Below are 8384 nucleotides of genomic sequence, written 5' to 3' on the forward strand. Positions count from 1 at the left end.
GCATTCACTCTTCTAGTTTGCACGTGTTCACACTATTAAAACCCAAAACTTTGACGAGATTTTTGAAAATTCAAAGGGGTTCAAAACCATATAACAGAGGGTTCAAAACCTAGTAATCAATCATCCTAGAACAGATGATTAATTTTCAAAGTGGATTCGGAATCGATGTTCTCGTTGTAGTTATCACCTAAGGATAGGTGAAGTGCATGTTTTAAAATCTAAACACAAGATAACTTGTGTTAGGGTCCTAGAAAGTTATAGTCTAGGTCAAAGCATTACTAATAACCTAATTCCCTATAACCATTGGCTCTGATACCAACTCTTCTGTCACACCCCGACCACGTGGAACAACCAAGCGTGGCGGAAACGTCGGGGAGTGTTGTAACAGAATTAATTGTTTCACAACTATGGCATACAAAGTTATATTTTATTTATCAAACAAGCGTGTTACATTGTCTTTAAACAGGAAATAAAGAGTTTATAACATAATTAAATAAGTCTATCTTCGTTTTATGTCTCTAAGGCACAAGTCCGCCCTAGTGTCACAATCATCATCCTAAGCAACAGCTCCTGAAAACACATGTGAAAGTAGGTACGTCAGCATAAAAATTCCTGTGAGATACATAGGTTTTGTGAAAATAGGATTCATGACTGGGGTTTTAGGAGGAAGGTTTAGTAAAAATTAGTCATGAATCTTGTTAAGTGTTTTCTGTTATAAATCATATGAAAACTCGATAAGAAATCAGATTTATATAAAAGAAAGGAGTATGGTTAAAGAAATAACCAAATATAATGAGTTGGATAAAATAAACTGTTATGTAAAACAATGTCTTGTAAAGAATATGTTATTTGTGTAAAATGTAATATGTCTATACTGAAATGATTTAGATAACGCTACGATATGTAATATTATACAAACACTTATATATAGGAAGTACCAGCGCCGTATCCACCATGTTTGTATCATATTACACATGCCTCGTTACTCAAATCATTTACCCAAACCAACCACCAATGTAAATTGTTCATGTATAAATCAATTGTCAAGTGTTATTGTGTAAACCATATCAAAATGTCCATGTCTAATGTAAACCACCAAATGTGTATATCAATGTCAAATAATTTATGTTTAATGTAAATCATATAATGTGTATCCAAAATATCATGTATGGCATGTGAAGTATATCAACTAGGCCATAGGTAAAAATGCACAAAAACAGGGTATTGAATTTAACATAGTTTAAGTCAAAGTTATGTTTTGTGGCACAAATGCATGCTATACTGATACAAACATTTATGCGGTATTGTGAAAATGCATACATTCAAGCCTTTGTGACTGTGGTGATAGACCATTAAACAAATTAAAGTCTATATGTGTTATGTTTATCGAATTCGGTCATTCCTTCCAATCCAAACAAACCCGAGATTTCAGGAATGGGAGTTGTCAAGTCCTATGGTACCACTACCTACTAACGGGCGGCATGATCGGTGTTAATGAATGTACATTGTATAATTTAAACAAACCAAATGTCATACCAAAATGTGAGCATGTGATGAATAAATGTACTAAGTATGCACACAATGGACATACATAGCATAAAATGTGATGTAAAACAATGTACTAAGTACGCACACAATGGGCATACATAGCATAAAATGTAATGTAAAACAATGTACTAAGTACGCACACAATGGGCATACATAGCATAGAATGTAATGAAATCAAATGTACTAATGAACATAGCAAGTATATGATGTGAAAACATGAAAGGCACGAAAGTAACAAGTAGGCACATGTGTTTCACCCCAAAACAGTTTGGAAAGCAGTAAAAGAGGGGTATATGTACTCACATATACACCTTGAAAACATTTAAAGAATGGGGTTCAATGTACTCACTTGAGATTGCTTTGAAGTCCTTGTATAACAACCAAATAATGCTAGAGATCACGGATATCAAATGGCACCTAATATAGGTAACTATGTTAATATACCGGACCTAAATCGGAGGATCGGATAGTATGCGGGTTCGTAAACCAAACGAGCATGGAGACTTGTGTAATATGGTTTAACAAAGCCTACATACTAAAGTGAAACCTAACCTAAGTGCTTACGACCCGTTTAGGTAGCTTATGCTACTTTAACGCGTCGTTCGCGTGAAACGCATTTGGAACGCCTAACTAGCCCTATGATAAGTAAAATATGCCTTAACATGTCTAATATTATTGCCAAATCAGTTTAAATACCAAAAATTATGTTACATATGCTTAAAATGAATTTTGGCGTAAAAAGGGCATTTTGGTAATATACCTAAGGCATATAAATTACCTATCACACAACTACTTAAACGAAGCGACCGTAAGGTATAACCTCGAAAGGTTATTCCCTATATACTATGGTCACCTAATGTGTTTGGTCGGATCCTAATGATCGACCAAATGGGTCGGGTTCGAAAGTATAAGCGATTGTTTAGATCGCTTACCTTACGACCCTATACAAGCACTAAACTAAAAGTGACGAGCTAAGCATGTTAGAACATGCTTAACTAAGTTTAGAAAAACAGGTTTGGTATCAAAACAAACGGTTTTGACACCTACGAGTAGTTTGGTTACAAAATACGCAAGAATGCGCATGTTGGCCGAAACTACGACTCATCACTGAGCCTAGATAACGTGGTAATCAGTATGTGTAGTCACTAGGGACTATAACCATCGTGATCACGCTCACGTTATGAAGTTGCAACGAACTTCGTTGACCATAAGCTGGTCAACGCAGAAAGTCAAACATAGCTTCGCTTTAGGACAAGAAAGCGATAAAAGAACGAAAGAACACTTACGAAGGGTCCCCGAAAGCTAATCTTGATCTAGGAGCTCAGGTATGAAGCAATGGCATCAACTTAGAGCTTTTAGATCAGATTTGTGGGTTTTTTGCCAAAATGGGGGGGGGTATTTATAGGATATGCAAGACCGTTAGGATCGTTTCTTGAATATCGTGCCTCGATCTAACCCGTACACTTGTCGCAATGTTGTGGTGGCTTATTTTGCCCCCACCATAGGGATTTGACACGTGGCGTTGCCCTTTGGAGGTTTGAAAGGCTGTTGCAAGTGGATTAAAACATTGAATCTGGTCTGGGAGGCTGACGCGAGGCGCGTAAAGGTTAACCTTGGCTTTACGCGGGCCGCCTGGAGGTCCAGATCAGAAAACAAGTTTCAGAAATGATAGTTTAGGACCCTATTGTGGTTTAGGGCCATTTCCGACATGTTTAAGGCCCGTTAAGCCATCTTTAAGGCCCTAAAATGATGCTTAAACATTGTGGACATGAAACATTCTCAAAAATATGCCAAATGTTGGTTCGTTTGGCCGTACGATCACGATGTTCGCTTAATTACGACGGAGTGCGCATAAGTGCGAAAAACGACCCAAATTGCGCCACGAATGGATTTTTATCATGTCAAACATTAAGGCATAATATTAAGATGCTTACATAAATTTTTGGATGTCTGGATGTATTCAGAACGTAAGTTATGCGCGAAAGTGCAAACTTATGCACTTTTTGACACTTTTAGTCCCTGAATGATCCAAAAGTTTATTTTAGCACACCGAACACCTCGAAGCCTATTTCTAAGCTATGTAAAGGATATTTATGGTGTGTTTAACTTATGGTCATGATCCGGAATGTCTGTTACGGTTCAAATCGGCATACTTTCGCAGTTTGTCAAATTTAGTCCATGTAGGCGAATTAACTTGTTTTTGCCATACCAAAGCCTTCAAAACTTATTTCTAAGTTATGTAAAGATTATTTAAGGTATGTTGAGTATATGTTGATGTTCTGGAGTATTTGTCGCATTAAACTGAGTACGTTTACGCACTAGTTTTGCGTATAATTCTCCAGAAAGCGATGTAGAGTTTAAAATTGAACAAAAGTCAAAACATGAAAAATGTAAAGCATAAACAAACAAACATTGGGATCAAATAACTTTGTTTTATTGATAATTGAACTGTTCACAATGATTTCAAGCACAAATGTTACATCGCTGGCTTTCTACAAGTTGTCTCGAATCTGGAGGATTTTGTCAGTCGTTTCTTGTAGTAATTCGGGACCGGTTAGTTGCGAGTGACCGATCTCGTGCCACACAATAGGCGATCGACATCTTCTTCCATATAAGGCCTCGAATGGTGCCATTTGGATGCTGGCATGATAGCTGTTGTTGTATGAGAATTCGACTAACGGTAGGTATTTGTTCCAACTACCACCGAAGTCTATGACACACACACGGAGCATGTCTTCAAGAGTACGAATCGTTCTTTCAGTATGTCCGTCGGTTTGAGGATGGAACGCGGTACTTAGGTTAAGCGTTGTACCAAGAGCTTCTTGAAACGTTTCCCACAATCACAAAGTAAACCGAGCATCACGGTCTGAAATGATGTCACGAGGCGTACCATGATTACAAATGATCTCGTCGGTGTAGATTCGGGCTAGTCGTTCTAACTTGTAGTCTTCCCGTATTGGCAAAAAGTGGGCTGATTTGGTCAGACGATCAACTATAACCCAAATACTGTCGTGACCTGATGGCGTGGGCGGAAGTTTGGTTATGAAATCCATAGCTATACTCTCCCACTTCCATATAGGGATCGGCGGTTGTTCGAGCAAGCCAGAAGGTCGTTGATGTTCAGCCTTAACTCTCGCACAAGTCAGGCAACTTCCAACATAGAGGGCGATATCCCGTTTCATGCCCGGCCACCAGTACTTGTAACGAAGATCCTGGTACATTTTATCGGCACCGGGGTGAATAGAATACCGGGATTTGTGGGCTTCGTCCATTATAATCTTTCGCAAATCGGTCCGCTTAGGGATCCAAATTCGGTCCAGATAATAGAAAATCTCATTTTCTTTGCTTACAAGCTGAGCTCCATCGTGATAAATCCTCTCTTTCTTCAAAGTGCGTTCATTAAAATAAGCATGCTGGGCTTCGCGGATGAGGGTTTCGAGATCATGCTGGGCTTGGGTATTGCGAATACTAAGCAAATAACTCCGTCTACTGAGCGCGTCGGCAACAACATTTGCTTTGCCTGGGTGGTAAGAATCTCACAGTCGTAATCGTTAAGTAGTTCTACCCATCGGCGTTGACGCATATTAAGTTCTTTCTGATTAAAGATGTGTTGTAAACTTCTGTGATCGGTGAAGATCGTACACTTGGTACCATACAGGTAGTGTCGCCAAATCTTCAATGCAAAAACAACTGCGCCTAGCTCGAGATCATGGGTTGTATAGTTCTTCTCGTGGATTTTGAGCTGACGAGATGCGTAAGCTATAACCTTGTCCTGTTGCATGAGAACACAGCCAAGACCAAGGTTGGAAGCATCACAATAGACAGTGAAATCATTGTTTCCGTCGGGCAATGTGAGAATAGGAGCATTGCAAAGCATATGCTTGAGGGTTTGAAAAGTAGACTCCTGTTCAGTTCCCTAAACAAAAGACTTGTCTTTATGGGTGAGGGCGGTAAGCGGCACAACGATCTTAGAGAATCCTTCGATAAATCGTCGATAATAGCCCGCTAGTCCGAGAAAAGAATGAACTTCAGAGGGTTCTTAGGCGTAATCCAACTCTTAAATGCTTCAATCTTCGCGGGATCAACATGAATACCTTGACTATCAACGATGTGACCCAGAAACTGAACCTCCTCCAGCCAGAATTCACACTTGGAGAACTTGGCGTAGAGTTGATTCCCCTGGAGTAGCTCGAGAACCAAACGTAGATGTTGCGCGTGTTCGGCTTTCGATTTGGAATAGATCAAGACATCGTCGATGAACACGATGACGAAATGGTCTAGAAATGGCTTACACACGCGATTCATCAGATCCATGAAAACCGCGGGTGCGTTAGTTAATCCAAAAGGCATTACAACGAATTCATAATGGTCGTATCGAGTACGAAAAGCGGTTTTGGGGATGTCTTCCTCTTGAATGCGCAATTGATGATAGCCTGAACGTAGATCGATCTTCGAGAAACACTTGGAACCTTGCAGCTGATCAAATAAGTCATCGATTCGAGGCAAAGGGTAACGGTTCTTGATGGTTAGCTTATTCAACTCCCGATAATCGATGCACATCCTGAACGACCCATCCTTCTTTTTAACGAAAAGGACTGGCGCGCCCCAAGGAGAAGTGCTCGGGCGAATAAAGCCTTTTTCAAGTAACTCCTGGAGTTGGTTCGAAAGTTCCCTCATTTCGGATGGCGCGAGTCGATAAGGGGCTTTGGCAACAGGTTAGCTCGAGGAATGAGGTCGATACGAAAGTCGATATCACGACTTGGCGGTAGTCCAGGAAGATCATCAGGGAACACCTGAGGAAATTCACAAATCACTGGAACGTCTTTGACTTTGGCCTTCCTTTTCTTTTCCTTCTTCGCTACTAAAATGTTGGCCAGGAAAGCTCTGTACTCCTTGCGGAGATACTTGCTAGCTTGAATGCGTGACATGAGTTTGAGACCTTTCGAAGCCGTTTCGCCGTACACACATAACAGATCACCATTAGCGAGCGAGAATCGAATCATCTTATCAAAACACACAACTTCAGCATGGTTTTCGCGAAGAAAGTCCATGCCTACTATGATGTCGAAACTTCTGAGTTGCATAGGAATAAGGTCGATTGGGAAGATGTGATTGTTGAGCTCGAGGGTACAATCACGGAGAACAGAGTTAACGGCGACAGTTCTTCCAGTAGCGACTTCGACTTCGAATGACGAGGGGAGATAGGAGCGCTTACGGCTAAGGAGCTTCTCGAATTCAAACGACACAAAGCAGTTATCAGCTCCAGTATCAAACAAACACGATGCATAAAAACCATTCACAAGGAACATACCATTAACCACGTTGTTGTCAGCCTGGGCTTGACGAGCATTGATGTTGAAGGTTCTGAAACGGGCTGCTTGTTGCTGTTGCTGCTGCTGTTAGGGCTCTTGTTTCACTACCCTGTTTGGGCACATGTTGGCAAAGTGGTTAGGATCACCACATGCAAAGCAGACTCGAGCATTGACCGCGGGTGCTTGAGCTGCGGGTTGGCCTTGAGGGGCTGGGAGTAGAGCTTGATGAGCAGCGGCTTGAACTGGGGCTTGACGAGGACCATAGCGACAGTTCGCAGTGAAATGACCGTAGAGGTTGCAATGAGCGCAGAAACGACAGGCGATTCCTACTGGATGATGATATGAGCATGTCGGGCAGAGCGGGTGGGGACCTGTGTAAGCAAGCTTGGCTGGCGGTGCATTGGTTACTGGAGCTGGTCGGTTATGAGACTGCTGCTGAGCCGGTACGGCTTGCAGAGGGGCAGCAGTTGTTGTGACGTCACAGTTCTTGTTGCTGGAGCTGCTGTTGTTGTGCTTCTTCTTTCGACGTGATGACTTGGATGGCTGAGCAGTGGAGTCGGCAGTCGGTGCAGTAGTATCTTGATGCAGAGACTTGGATGGCTTATCCCAGAAACCAGACTTTACCCGCTTGTCATTGATCTCGGAGGCAAGCAAGTAAGTTTCCTCAATTGATGATGTCTTGGCGACATGAACAAAGTCGGCTACACAATCAGGTAGAGCTCGAATGTACTTCTTGATGGCCATGTCTGGAGTCTTGACTTGATCGGGACAGATAATGCTAAGCTGCTTAAAGCGAGCAGTTAAAGCAGCGTTATCTCCGTCCTTCTGCTTGATGTTCCAAAACTCGTTCTCCAGCTTTTGGCGTTCATGGGGAGGGCAGAATTCGTCCATCATGATGGCCTTCAGCTCTTCCCAAGTCAGCTCATAAGCTGCATCATTCCCGCGTTTGTTCCGTTCGACCATCCACCAGTCTAGAGCTCGGGACTAGAAAACGCTGGTTGCATTTAGGGTACGGAGATTTTCAGGACAGCCGCTTTGGCGCAGAGTGACTTCAACTGAATCAAACCATTGAAACATGGCGGTAGGGCCATCTTCTCCGGTAAACTCTTTTGGTCCGCATGCTTTAAACTGTTTGAAGCTGAAAACAGTCTTGTTAGCATCTTTAGGAGCATCGATTCGCGACTCCTCGGACGATTTGCTGACGTTTTCATACACCTCGCTTACAGCTTTTGCCACTTGCTTGGCGATGATAGCAGCGAGACGCTTGTCTCTCTTCTCTTGGCGGGTAAGAAGGGTTCGGTGTCCAGATGACGACATGGTTTGCAACAGACATCATTGTAGGTCTCAGACACAACAAATCGAATCTCACCTCACACGTCTACTATTTACTAAAGCTTAGGAACACGTCAAAACACGTATCACATAAACACATAGGCACATAACCACAGATTCACGTAGTCACAGAAGCACATAAGCACGTAGGCACGTAGATCACAGAAACACAGAAGCACAGAATCACAGAAA

This window comes from Helianthus annuus, chromosome 5 (genome assembly GCF_002127325.2).
Source record: "Helianthus annuus cultivar XRQ/B chromosome 5, HanXRQr2.0-SUNRISE, whole genome shotgun sequence".
NCBI classification, from domain to species: Eukaryota; Viridiplantae; Streptophyta; class Magnoliopsida; order Asterales; family Asteraceae; genus Helianthus; species Helianthus annuus.